We start from the raw sequence: 14,594 nt of genomic DNA, 5'->3' as shown, positions 1-14,594 counted from the left end.
AGAGGGCATTATGAATATGACATACAATCATAAGCTACAGGGTCTGCTAAATGAAGAGAACAGTCATTTTGACTATCAAAAATCATTCTCAATAGTGAGAAATAAAAGTGTAATCCTAAGTAAATGCAAATACAGCCCCTGTAGGGTTATCAAAATAATTCAGATCATAGCTTTAAGTAATAGAATAGTATCAAGTGCAAAAGTACAAAATGAAGATATTGGCATCAATCACTATGAGTTGGGTGAAGGGCGATGCTCACACTTAATCACTGCAGGTCTACAATGATAGTCGCAAGTTACCAAAGGACACCAGTGATAAGTCTAAAAAAAAAAAATACAACAAACATGCATCAGTATACCCAGTATGGTCAACACAAAAGCACTTGTTAGAAGCATACAAAAATAACAATCACATACAGGCATAGTGCAGTCTCAAAAGAATGGTATCAGAGTTCTGTGAAGATACATAGAGTAGACATAATCTCATCATAGAGGAAAAGAGCCAAATACCTAGTAAAGTTATGTTTCGAGCTCCAAAACCCACTCAAAATACTGTCAAATTGTGCAAAGAACAAAGGGCCGCAACTCATGATAAACACATAACCCATTCTATCGCTGGTAGTGAATACAAGTTTCACAAATATTTTCAGATACATCATAGAAACCTAGCAGAAAATGATTGCATTTTTTTAATGAACTTAGAGATTTTCGAGTTTAAACAAGAATCAAAATGGATAGTCAAATATATATATATATATATATATATATATATATATATATATATATATATATATATATATATATATATATATATATATTTTAAAGCTATTGTAGTGTTGGTACTCATTATAAGAAGAGACTCACCTGTTCAACCAGAAGAGAGTGTCAAAACCTGCAAGAAAATTCTCCATCCCATCCCAGAAAGAGCAGAGACCCTCATCGCGACCATACACTGGGTGTCGGCTAAGGTTTCAAAACCTTATGTCAGCCACTAACAGATAACAAAAAATTAATAGAACAAATGAAATGAAAACACCTCAACTTGAGGTTATATTTACACTAAAGTTTGGTGATAGACTTTTGTTCCTTTTTCTTTTTAAAAATTACTTCTCAAATTCCCCGTTGGTATTGTGTTTCCCTTGCATAGCATCGTTAAGAATAAAAGATATCATTGATGAAAATGATGGCAAGTATTACCAAGAGGCCAAGTCAAGGTGGGGAAATAAGAATAAGATTAATGACAAGTGCCAAGTCAGTCTAGGAGCTGAGTTTAAACTTATGAAGGAAGACCAAGTATACAACACATATACTTGCTTTTGACTCCTAATTAAAATTTGTTTTTTTTGCATATTATTCATTGTTAAGCAATTGACTTTAAGGTGTTCATAAACCATTAAAGTCATTTTGTTATTATTAAGTGCAAATGAAGGGTGACTTGACACATTTGAGAGCATATATGATTATTAATGAGTTGGTTACAAATATAGGGGGAACATCTAGGGGATGCTTCATTTTTTGTTGGAGCAAATTTAGGCCTTTTGACCAAGTATTGAGCATTTTGAGGTTTATTTTGTGACTCTTTGTGATGGAATTAGTCTTGCATGAATTTTCCACTCATTTCATGGAGATTGATGGGATAGATTTTAGGGTGGAAGAGTATATCTGACACATGAAGCTTTTAGGTCCTATTTTGGTGGATTTTAGTTAGAGTTGGATATAGTCACTTATGTGCCTCATTTTGTAGGCAGTTATGATTATGCAATTCATGCTTAGTGACTCTTCAAGTCCTTCTATAGTTTTGGCATTTTTATGTAACTAGTGATTGATCCTTTAACTTGTGAATTTCTTCATTCCTATTTATTGTGTCTCCTTTTTTAACATCTTTAGATAGAAAAGTATATGCAATTTCAAGTTGTAAGTTGAGTTAAGTTGTAGGTATTTTGAGTTGTGAAAGTTTCTTTCCTTCAAAATCCACATGCATAGTAGCCTTCTTGCAAAATATTGATTTAAATACATATCTTTATTGAGTTGTGTATATTGACTTGTTATTGATTTCCTTGTGCTTACAAGTTGTTTTGTAGGTTTTGCTTAAATAAAAGGTGCATCACACTTTTATTTCATAAGTTTTAATCTTTTAAGTTCACATTCTTCCTTACCCTTTACCTCTTCAAGTTATTAGTATAGGTGATAACCAAATAGGACTAGCTAGGATTTGACCTTATCTAGAGGTTCAATCTAGTTATAAGTGATCCACAGCCTTGGATTGATCCCATGTTTCTCCAGAAAGCTTACTTTTCAACTTTGCATAGGGTGCATTTCTAGGAGATAACAATTTTTGGCATGCGTGGTGGGATAGAGAACTATTTTTTTCAGTCTCTTTTGTACTACACATTTCTATTGTTGGCCATATGATGGAATTAATTATGTGTTGCATTGATTTTTTGTCATTAATGTCAACACTTTATTTTTGGTTGTTTACCAGCTTCTCGTAGGAGGATTTGATTGGCAAGATAATCAGTTGATTGTCACCAGTATTATATGGTTGATGGAATAAGTTTGTATGGATGGTTCATATTCTTCTGAAGTATGTTTCAGTCAGTTGGTATTGACTTGATGATTGGATGCTATCTTATGTTCTAGTAAGCTTTCTTTATTGGTCTGGTAAGGGTTTAACTGGCAGAGATTTATTGAATATCTTTGATGTAATGCATAAGTGGTTTTGGTGCAGCTTCTAGAAGGGATTCAAGATGTTGATGGTGACTGTGTTTGTGCCTCGACTAATTGGTGTCGTTTCTTTGGCGTGTGTGGATCTAATTTAGGTCCGGTGCTATCTAGGTAATGGACCGGTTTGTATGAAACGTGTTGGTGGATCCTCCGATGCTCTTTCGGGATGTTTCATTGATTGGGTGTTGTTTCTTTGGCCTTAGGCCAACATGTGTTATGATTTTATTTTAGGATTATGTAATGGATATATTTTATTATCATTTGTGTGGCAGACATAATTGGTTAGGTCTCGGGTTGGTATAAATTTTGTAAGATCTCATTATAGATCAAGGTGTGGATATATGGATATAGGCAAGGAGTGAATAATGTAATAATTATTTGTGTAGAGGATTTGGTCGGTCATAGGTGATCAAGTTGGGTTTATTTAAGAGGTTTTAGACCTCCAGTATTGAGCTTAACTGAAACTATAATCTAGCATGTTTGATGCTATTACCGATAGCTCTTCTCTCTACATTGTAGTCCAAACATCTTGAGGTGGGTGACATCTTTATAGTTAGTGAGACTCCATTGTGATGAGAAGTGTGCTCTAGGAAGTGTACCTTTCTACATGTGTAGGCCCTTATTATAATCATATACTTGTTGCAAAAGTATCATCCAACTATGGGTAGGGTTTCCCACCGTGGTTTTTCCTCATTGAGGTTTTCCACATAGAAATCATGGTGTCATGTATTATGGTTGCATGGTATTGATTCTCTGGATTTCATTTATGTTTTAATGCTTAATCAGTTATTATGGTATAAGTTTTTAAGTGCTTTAATTCACATCATTTGTTAACAACTGATTCACACTACCCCCCTCTCAGTTGTTCACCAGTTATCCTAACAATTGGTATTAGAGACTGGTCCTCTTTTTGCAGAAGCTTAACCACTTGAAGAAGATCCTATGGCAACTAATATTTCAACTGATGTTTTCTGGAAGGACAACCCTAGGCTTGATGGAACAAACTATAAAGTATGGAATATTTAGATGGAGACAATATAAGATGCATTCGAAAGGAAATTTGGGAAATAACTCAGAAAGGTTACACTCCTCATAATCTGGCATCTAGCATTCCTACATCGACAGACTTGGATAAGAACATTGAGAATGATTGCAGAGCTAGAGAAGCCCTCCTAAGCACCTTACCAGATTAGAAAATCATGGGACTATCAGAAAAATCATTGGCAAAATCTATGTGGGACAAGTTGGAGACTCTGAATGATGGTGATCTTACTGTTAAAATTGCAAAAAATGAATGTTATCGGGTAAGATATGAAAGCTTGAAGATGGAAGAAGATAAAATAATTTCTGCATTCATGCAAAGGGTTAATGAAATTGTATTGGGAATTTAGTGTTGTGGTGGATCTCTGAGCGAGGATGATATTGTTTCAAAAGTATTAAGGGTTTTGCCACCGGAATATAAGATGAAGGTAACTACAATTAATTAGCTAAGAGCCATGCCTAGTTATTATGTCAATAGAGATACTCTTGTTGGGAAGATATCTTCTTTTGAGCTTGAAGAATTTGGTCCTCCTAAAGATACAAAGGTTGATACTGCATTTAAGGCATCTACATCATCAATTGACAAGCAAGATTGGAAAGTTTTGTATGAAAAGGAATTGGAAGAGATTAGGTAAGAAGATCAAGAGCTTGAGTAACTTGAAGCCCTATTTGTTAGAAGGATACCTAGAGGTGTGTCAAGAAGTAAGTATGAAGGAAAATCTCCTTTCAGATATTTTGCATGTAATAAGATAGGTCATTTTGCATCTAGATGTCCTGAAAGGAATTCAAAATTGGAAGAAAGAGCAAGAAGATCTTTTAAGCCTAACCCTAAATATCAGATCAAGTATAAATACAGGAAATACAAAAAATAAATATTGCTAATATAGTGATGAGGAAGGAGTAACTGATGACTCAGAAGAAGAGCCGAGAGGAGATTCAGCTACTAGATCTGACAATAGGAAAGACTGGGTATTTTATGCTATGAAGGAAGATGATCCAAAACTAGATATCAAGAATGAGGAAAAGGCCCTTGAAACAAAAGTTGAAGACACAGATGAATGGGTAATAGACAATGGATGTTCTCATCATATGATAGGTGACAAAGGAAAGTCTCTAACCCTACAAGAATTTGATGGTGGTCAGGTCAGATTTGGTAATAACAAGGCATGCATGATCAAAGGAAGAGGAACCATTTCATTGGATGGTAAACATAACACTGATAATGTCTATTATGTTGAAGTTTTGAACCATAATATTTTAAGTGTAGGACAATTGGTAGACAGAGGATTTCAATTAGAATTCAAGAATAGAAAGTGCAAAATCATTAACAAATCAAGTTTGGAGATTGCAACCAGTACATAGACAAAAGGTAACATCTTTCATTTGAAATTCGGTGAAAAGACATGTTTGATTGCACATATTGATGAAAGTTGGCTATGGAATAAGAGGTTGTGTCATGTAAATTTTGATTGCATTGTAAAGATCAGTTCAACTAAGGCAATTAGAGATTTACCTAAGATTGTGAATCCTCATAATCCGATATGTAAAGATTGCCAAATGGGTAAGCAAATCAGAAATTCTTTTAAGAGCATACCTAATAAATCTAATGATGTTCTTGATTTGATTCATACTAACCTATGTTGTCCTCCTAATACAAGAAGCTTTCAAGGTGATATATATTTTATGTTAACCATTGATGACTAATCTAGAATGATGTGGGTTTCTTTTCTAAGGGAGAAATCTGAAGCCTTTGAGAAATTCAAGATCTTTAAAGCTATGGTTGAGACAAAGACAAGAATGAAAATCAAGTGTCTGAGATCAGATCAAGGTGGTGAATTCACATCCAGTGAGTTCAACAGCTACTATGAGAAAAATGGCATTAGGAGATAGTCATTTGCACCTCGAACACCTTAGTAGAATGGCATTGTGGAAAGAAAGAATAGAACCATTTTGGATGCAGCTAGAAGCATGATGTTGGAAGCTAATTTGCCTCATATCTACTAGAGAGAAGAAGTAAGCACAACAATTTATACATTCAATGGAGTTCATATCAAAGGAGATACCGATAAGACACCTTACGAATTATGGTTTGGTCATTATCCTACTCTTAAATATTTCAGAATCTTTGGAAGTCAGTGTTATATCAAAAGAGATGATTACATTGGAAAGTTTGACCCTAGATGTGATGAATGAATATTTCTTGGTTATTCAGCTAAAAGTAAAGCATATAGATGTTATAACAAAAGATTGCAGAGAATTGTGGAGAGCGCTAATGTGAAAGTGGATGAGTAGTACAAAGACCAAGCTAAATCTTATGACAATGAACCGATAGTGGAAATGATCATAACTAAACCAGTAGTGCATGTACCAGAACATAATATTGAAATAGTTACCCCTACATCATCAGAAAACTCAAATGTAACTGAAGAGCAACACAAAGAACTTGGAAATAAAAAAACACCAAGGTATGCAAGGCTAAATCATTCTGAAAATTAGATCATTGAAGATAAAAAGCTTGGAAGTTATGACAAGGAGAATATTGGCAAATCAAGAGGTATGTTTCATTTCTCAAATTGAACTAGCATCAGTAGTTGAAGCTTGTAAAGATGAATGTTGGATGAAAGCTATGGAAGATGAATTAGATCAGATAGAAAAGAACAATACTCGGACTTTAGTTCCCCGACCTAAAAATAAGAATGTTATTGGAACTAAATGGGTTTTTAGAAACAAACTGAATGAGGATGGACAAGTTGTAAGAAACAAGGCTAGATTGGTCTGCAAAGGATATTCTCAGAAGGAAGGAATCGATTATGGTGAAACTTTTGCACCGGTAGCTAGAATTGAAGTTGTTAGACTATTTCTTGCTTATGCAGCCTATAAGAACTACAACATCTATCAGATGGATGTTAAGTGTGCATTTCTAAATGGAGAACTTGAAGAAGAAGTCTTTATTGAGCAACCAAATGGATTTTTACTGAGAGATGACAAAAATATGGTTTGCAAATTAAGGAAAGCCTTATATGGACTAAAATAGGCTCCTAGAGCTTGGTATGCAAGGTTGGATAAGTACCTTTTGAAACTAGATTTTATAAAAGGTAATGCTAACAGTAATATATATTATAAGATCACTAATGATGATATTATAATTATTGAATTATTTCTTGATGATATCACTTTTGGAGGTGAAGAAAAATTGTGCATGGAAACTTTTGATAATACGCAGAGTGAATTTGAAATGTCTACGATTGGAGAAATAAGATTTTTTCTAGGTTTGCACATAACTCAGACTAACAAAGGTATCTTTATATGTCAAACTAAGTATCTAAGGGAATTATTGAATAAATTTGGTATGGAAAATTATCAACCGGTTAGTACTCCTATGGTTACAAGTGAAGAATTGTCAATTGAGGATGTATCCCCTTCAATAAATTCTACAAGATATAAATCCATGATTGGTGGTTTGCTATATTTATCTTGGACTAGACCGGATATAATGAATGCAATCAGTATTGTATCAAGATTTCAATGTAATCCAAGAGAAAATAATGAAAGTGCAATAAAAAGGATATTCTGGTATTTGCAAGGAACAACTGAATATGGTTTATGGTACCCTAAACATGATGACTTTACTTTTTGTGCATATATAGATGCAGATTGGGCAAGTGATGTTGATGACTAGAAGAGAACATACAATGGAGAATTCTTCCTTGGGTAGAAGTTGGTTTCATAGATAAAAAAGAAGCAGTCATGCATTTGTTTATCTACTGCTGAAGCTAAATATGTTGCAGTTGCAACCAATTGTACTCAAGGTCTATGGATGAAGTAGATGTTGAAGGATATACAAGTGAGTTGTAATGATCTGGTAGTTATCCATTGTAATAACTCTGTAGCTGTTGACATATCAAAGAATCTAGTATTTCAATCCAAGACTAAGCATATATCAATCAAGTATAACTTTTAGAGGGAAAAGGTGGAAGTAAAAAAAGTCATATTGGTTTATGTGAACAGTAAAGAGCAGATAGCAGACATCTTCCCTAAACCTTTGTCTCGGGAATCAATTGAATATTTGAGAGATAGATTAGGGGTTTCTACCCCTCCAATAGAGACTTAATTGATACAGTTGTTCATCAGTCTGATATGCATTATCAGAGCTACCTTTTGCTACAAATTGATGAATCAGTGCTACTACTCAGGAGGAGTAGTCAACCTTGAGTTATAGAGTTACTTATTTTGTTTGATTCTTTGGCATTGTTGTCAAAGGGGGAGGAATGTATGTGAAAAACCATTGATTGCACACCTTAAGGGGATTTTGGTAGTATTTTGTCTTTTTGTTTAAGTTTTGGTTCAGAGATTCATTTCTATATCATTTCATGGGAGATTGTTGGTGGTCTTCCTTTGGGGGAGACTTGTTTGGCATTTTCTTGGCACTTGAATGTTTTTCACATCTAGTGTTGCCATCAATGCCAAAGGGGGATATTGTTGGCCATATGATGGAATTGATTATGTGTTGCATTGATGTTTTGTCATTGATGTAAACACTTGTTGTTTTGGTTGTTTACCAACTTCCGGTAGGAGGATTGGATTCACAAGATAATCAGCTGATTTCCACCGGTATAATTTGGTTGATGGAATATGTTTGTATGGATGGTTCATATGCTTCTAAAGTATGTTTCAGTCAGTTGGTATTGACTTGATGATCGGATGCTATCTTATGTTCTAGTAAGCTTGCTTTATTGGTCTAGTAAGGGTTTCACCGATAGGGCTTTATTGAAGAACTTTGATGTAATGCATAAGGGGTGTTGGTGTAGCTTCTAGAAGGGTTCAGGATGTTGATGGTGATTGTGTTTGTGCCTTGATTGATTGGTGTCATTTTTTTTCCATGTGTGGATCTAATTTAGGTCCGGTACTATCTAGGTTATGGACCAGTTTGCGTGAAACATATTGGTGTATCCTTCAATGTGCTTCCAGGATGTTTCATTGATTGGATGTTGTTTGTTTGGCCTTAGGCCGACATGTGTTATGATTTTATTTCAAGATTATGTAATGGATCTATTGTATTATTATTTGTGTGGTAGACCTAATTGGTTAGGTCCTGAGTTGGTATAAATGTTTGTAAGATCTCATTATAGATAAAGGTGTGGATATATGGATATGGGCAAGGAGAGAATAATGTAATAATCATTTGTGCAGAGGATTTGGTCGATCATAGGTGATCGATTTGGGTTTTAGACCTCTGGTATTAAGCTTAACCGGAACTATAATTTTGCATGTTTAATTTTATCACTGGTAGTTCTTCTCTCTAGATTGTAGTCCAAGCATCTTGAGGTGGTTGACTCCATTGTGACAAACAATGCGCTCTAGGAAGTGCACCTTCCTTCATGTGTAGGCCCCTATTATAATCATATACTTCCTACAGAAGTATCATCTGACTATGGGTAGGGATTCCCATCGTGGTTTTTCCTCATTGAGATTTTCCACATACAAATCATGGTGTTATGTGTTATGGTTGCATGGTATTTATTCTCTAGTTTTCATTTATCCTTTAATTCTTAGTCAATTATAACGGTATAAGGTTTTAAGTGCTTTAATTCACATAATCTGTTAGCAACTGATTCACCCCCCCCCCTTCTCACTTGTTCACCGTTTATCCTAACAACTATTGTTTGGTGCGTACAATAGTAGTTTTTGCCTTTGGAGGAAAATTTTTCATGCATCTGGCGACTTTGAATTTGAATTTACTGGTTTTAGGAGTACGAATTTTGTTATGTCTCAAACTTTATTGAAGGAAAGTTTATTTTTCTGACTTTCAGTCTCTTGAATGAAAAAATATGTCTTCATGTTATGGGAGTATGGCATATCATCCTTCCTTTCATGAAAGTGTTTCCCATGCATCTTCCTCTTAGTCATATCATGCAGGGGATGTTACAAGTTTTATTCAAAATGGTGCTGTCACTATAGATTACTAGCATTCTCATCATATTTTACACCCCCCTGCCCCTTCTCAATCTCATTATCAGCCAATATATGATCAAAACCAACCTCAAGAAGAGGTTTTTTATGACAACCATCATGATTATTCTCATAATCAGCCTCAAGAGCATCCTTACCAGAATGTGTTGGATATGATCCAATAGTTTGATCACCCATCATGGGATCTGAGCCAAAGCATTGATTATATGAAGCTTAATGATATTAGTAAAGTGTTCTCCCATGTGTATGGGATATTGGTTGACATCAAGAAGAAGAAAAAGGTCAATATGTAGCAGCAAGAAATGGTTGATCAAGCCTATTTTCATGGTCAAGAGTTGAACATGTAGAGGATGCACTTTGAAGAAGGTCTTGAAGGGGAGATAGCTTCTAGGGAGGAGCAAATAAAGTTTTTGTGTGCTCGGGTGCAAGGAAGTTAGGCTTACTCAGAGTATCAATGCCACCTACATAAGGAGAGTTTTAAAAAATAGAAATCTTATGCGAAGGAAGAGAAGCTTCAAACAACTCCTACTATTCTAGAGTAGCCTGTTCAAGAAAAGTAGGGTGATGAAGTGGAAAAGGTTGTTGCAGAGGTCCAACCTTTAGCTTGGATTGATGAATTACCTTATTTTGTTGAAAATGATGAGGATTCAAGTAAACAAGAAGACATTAGGCAGTGTGGTGAGTTGTTGACCAATGGTCATTAGCAGGACAATGGAGCATTAGACTTGGAGGAACAACATAAAACTAAATTTAATACCTTCTTCCAGGATATGAGTTTTGATGTCTTCAAGTGTGTTACGAAAGATAAAGCTAATGTTGATATTTATGAAGAGTTGTGCTCTGACATTATTGAGTAGTTTTGTTCAAAGATGGATGTCAAAGAACCAGAAAAGGTTGATAGTTATGATAATCTAGAACAATAACTTGTAGAGGTACTGAAACAACAAGTGGAACATCATGAACCTAAGTTGCAAGTCATAGCTAGTTGGAGGAGATTCTTTTCTATTGTACATAAGAGTTGGAAGTTGATATACCCATTGAAGGTTGGTTTCAAGAGGTTGGTTCATTATTTGAGCATTTTCCTTCCTTCATTGAGGAAGGCAAGCTTGAATTAGAGTGCCCTTTGAGTGATAATGAGGACCATAAACAACTTCCTTTCTGGTGTATAAAAGAGCCTGAGGCCAATGTTTTAATTGAAAGTATGCTAGAAGAAGTCACTTCGTTGTTTGGACAATTTCCTTCCTCTAATGAACAAATAAGTGATCATTTGGAGCAGCAGTATGTAGAGAAAGTGCATGAGTAGGTGTCTTGGTTGTTTGACAACTAGGAGATCATCAAGGAGAGCCCAAGCTTTGTTCATTCAAGAGGCTGCCCTATTAGATATTTAGCCAGTATGGAGCCCAATAAGGTACCTACACAAGGATTTTTAATTAGAGATGGCACTGTGGTTGCATTGACTTCTAAAGAAGAGTATGATCAACTCACTTATCCTCCCCTAAATAGCATTGCATATGATTAGTTTAGGGAGGTAAGTGAATATGTTTATCTTTTTCATAAGTTGGTGCATCAACTAGTTGACCATTTCTTGGTATATTTTCTTTTCCTAGATGTCATCATGCATGCAAATCGTTGCATTATGAGGAGGAAGGGAAGGTATTTCAGTCTTCTAGTAAATGGTTTTGTTTAAGTGGTTTTGCCTTGCTATTAATTTAGGATAGGTTATATTCACATGTTTCCTTTCCCTAAGTGTTGCCATGCACATCAGGGTAGTCTTAGTTTAGGTTTCATGTTTTCAATAAGTCTCCAAGTTTTCAATGTGTCAGGTTTCAAGGGTTTGTTAAGTTGTACTATTGTCACCCTTACTAACTGATTGAGAATGCATATACACTTTATGATAATAACACTTGTGTCTTACTGTCACAAAGCATACATCCATAATCAATCAGTTAGGAAAAATAGCAGCAGTCCATGCAAGAAGTTTTTTGAGTTAACCTCATGCAGAAAATAGCCCTCACTAAGCCTATCAAATGCATATTCACAACCCATGATAGTGAAGTCTCATACTTTGCCATCACAATCTATAAACCTGTACTCAAAAGATAGGAAAGGTTATCTTCTGCACTAAAGTTTTGACTTTCAGTCATGATTTCTAAGTGACTCTGTGCCTGGTGTATTAACAAGGCTACTGGTTCTGATGTTTAGCAGGCAAACATCCGACAGAAATCGCCAAAATTGTTATCATATTTTCACCTACAAGATCAATCAAGTAGAGCCACCAAGTTTTTCAAGAAAATGGTACATTTTATAACCTTTGTATGTTGCATTCAAGTACACCAATGAAATTACCTTGAGAGATTATAGAAAAAAAAGATTGCAAAATAAAATCATTTCATTGATATAAATGTATGAAGCATAAAAAGATTGAATAAGTCTTTTTGAAGAAATGTAATCTTTATTGAAGATGATAAAATACATGTCTCACAGAACAAGTCGTGAGACTGACTTTTCTCAAATAAATGCATATAAGGATCATTTATACATGAATGAGTAAACATTGAAAAGAAGAACATGTAAAGGAGGTAACCAGTCATTGCCTGAATGACAGACACTTTTGGTCTGATTTGCTCCTGATGTTGTTGCCTCGCTTCTCCTAGCTTCCCTTGGTCCTTAGGTTTCATGTTTCTTGCATAGAGTGTGAATGTGAGTTAGAACAAGGTTCTCATCAATGAAATGTTATATACCAAATGTGAACAGTTACCCATACATGCATAAGCTAGATCCTATGTGCATTTTTTTTAACTCGTTTGTTCCATATGGAGTAATAGGTGCAATCATGTTTATTTAAGCATGTGGGGTAAAATGTGGCTCTCAAAAGGGTTTAGCCCAACATGTTGATTTAGGAGATGAGACTAATAGCATGATAAATCATCAAGTGCATTATAATAAGATATCAAAGACAATGTGCAGTAACCTTTTAGATTGTAAGCATATTCATATTAAAAGAAGGAATCATAGAGGAAAAGATTATATCAAGACATAGTACAGTCAAATCCAAAGAGTTGTGAATCAAAACGCTACAACTAATTCAGTCATTTGTGTAAAGGTAATCAAGAGATAGCTATAGGATTTAATGACAAGAATCTGAGTTACAGTAATTTCATAACATCAATCATGAGCTACAAGAGTGTATCAATCAATAATGAATGTCAAGTAGAGTATACAATGATCAAATGATTGTCCTATAGTTAGCAGTCATACACAGTGGAAAAAATAGGCATATTTGTAGCCTACAAGGAAGGGTTTGTGACAAATTTATAATCTTTATCAACAGTCAATGAAAACACAAAGAGCACTTAATGCATATATCAATATTTAGATGACCATGAAGGCATCAATGGACAACTTGGGGATCAATGAGACCAAGCCATGGAAGACAAGGAAATGAAGGGTTTGTATGAGAAAAATGATAGCTACAGTTAAAAAGACACTAATTCTATCCTTTCCTTTACATCTCAATATAAGAGGGTAACCTTAATTAAACAATGTGCATAGTGGAGCCATGAAAAGATGGTCTTCCAAGATAAATTCACTATCACAGTCTTCAAAGCAATAACTCCAAAAGGTAGATCACTATCTGAGAAAATACAATTTGTGTCGCTAAGAATTCAAGGCCTTATGCCTTATAAATCTAAAGATCATAATGAGGATAGTTTCCAGTTCAAGTGATGAGCAGTCTTAAAAGAAATCTGATGTTTTTGCAATGAAGAGGGCATTATGAATATGACAGACAATCATAAGCTACAAGGTCTTGTAAATGAAGAGAATAGTCATTTTGACTATCAAAAAGCATTCTCAATTGTGAGAAATAAAAGTGTAATCCTAAGTAAATGCAAATACAGCCCCTGTAGGGTTATGAAAAGAATTTAGATCATAGCTTTAAGTAATAGAACAATATCAAGGGGAGAAGTACAAAAGGAAGATATTGGCATCAATCACTGTGAGTTAGGTGTAGGGTGATACTCACACTTAATCATTGCAGGTCTACAATGATAGTCACAAGTTACCAAAGGACACTCGTGATAAGTCAAAAAAAAAAATACAACAAACATGCGTCAGTATACCCAGTATGGTCAACACAAAAGCACTTGTTAGAAGCACACAAAAATAACAATCACATACATGTATAGTGTAGTCTCAAAAGAATGGTATCATAGTGCCATGAAGATACACAAGGTAGAAATAATCTCATCAAAGAGGAAAAGAGCCAAATATCCAATAAAGCTATGTTTCAAGCTCCAAAACCCACTGAAAATACCGTAAAATTGTGTAAAGAATAGAGGGTCATGGCTCATGATAAATATAGAACTCAGTCTATCATTGGTAGTGAATACAAATTTCATGAATATTTTGAGATACATTATAGAAAGCTAGTGAAAACTGATGGCATTATTTGAATGAACTCAGTGATTTTTGAGTTTAAACAAGAATCGAAATAGACAGTCAAATATATATATTTTTAAAATCCATTATAATGTTGATACTCATTATAAGTAGAGACTTACCTGTTCGACTAGAAGAGAGTGGAAAGATATGCAAGAAAATTCTCCCTCCCATCCCAGAAAGAGAAGGGACCCTCATCACGGCCATACACAGGGTGTCATCTAGGGTTTCAAAACCTTATGTCAACCATGAGCAGATAAGGGAAAATGAAAAGAACAAATGAAATGGAAATACCTCAACTTAGGCTTACATTTACCCTAAAGTATGTCGATATACTTTTGTTCTTTTTTATTTTTAAAAATTACTTCTCAAATTCCTCATAGGTATTGTGTTTACCTTGCACAACATCATTAAGAATA

The sequence above is a fragment of the Cryptomeria japonica genome, chromosome 6, assembly GCF_030272615.1.
Source record: "Cryptomeria japonica chromosome 6, Sugi_1.0, whole genome shotgun sequence".
In the NCBI taxonomy this organism is placed as follows: Eukaryota; Viridiplantae; Streptophyta; class Pinopsida; order Cupressales; family Cupressaceae; genus Cryptomeria; species Cryptomeria japonica.
The sequence above is the reverse complement of the archived record's forward strand: the minus strand, read 5'-3'. Positions refer to the sequence as shown.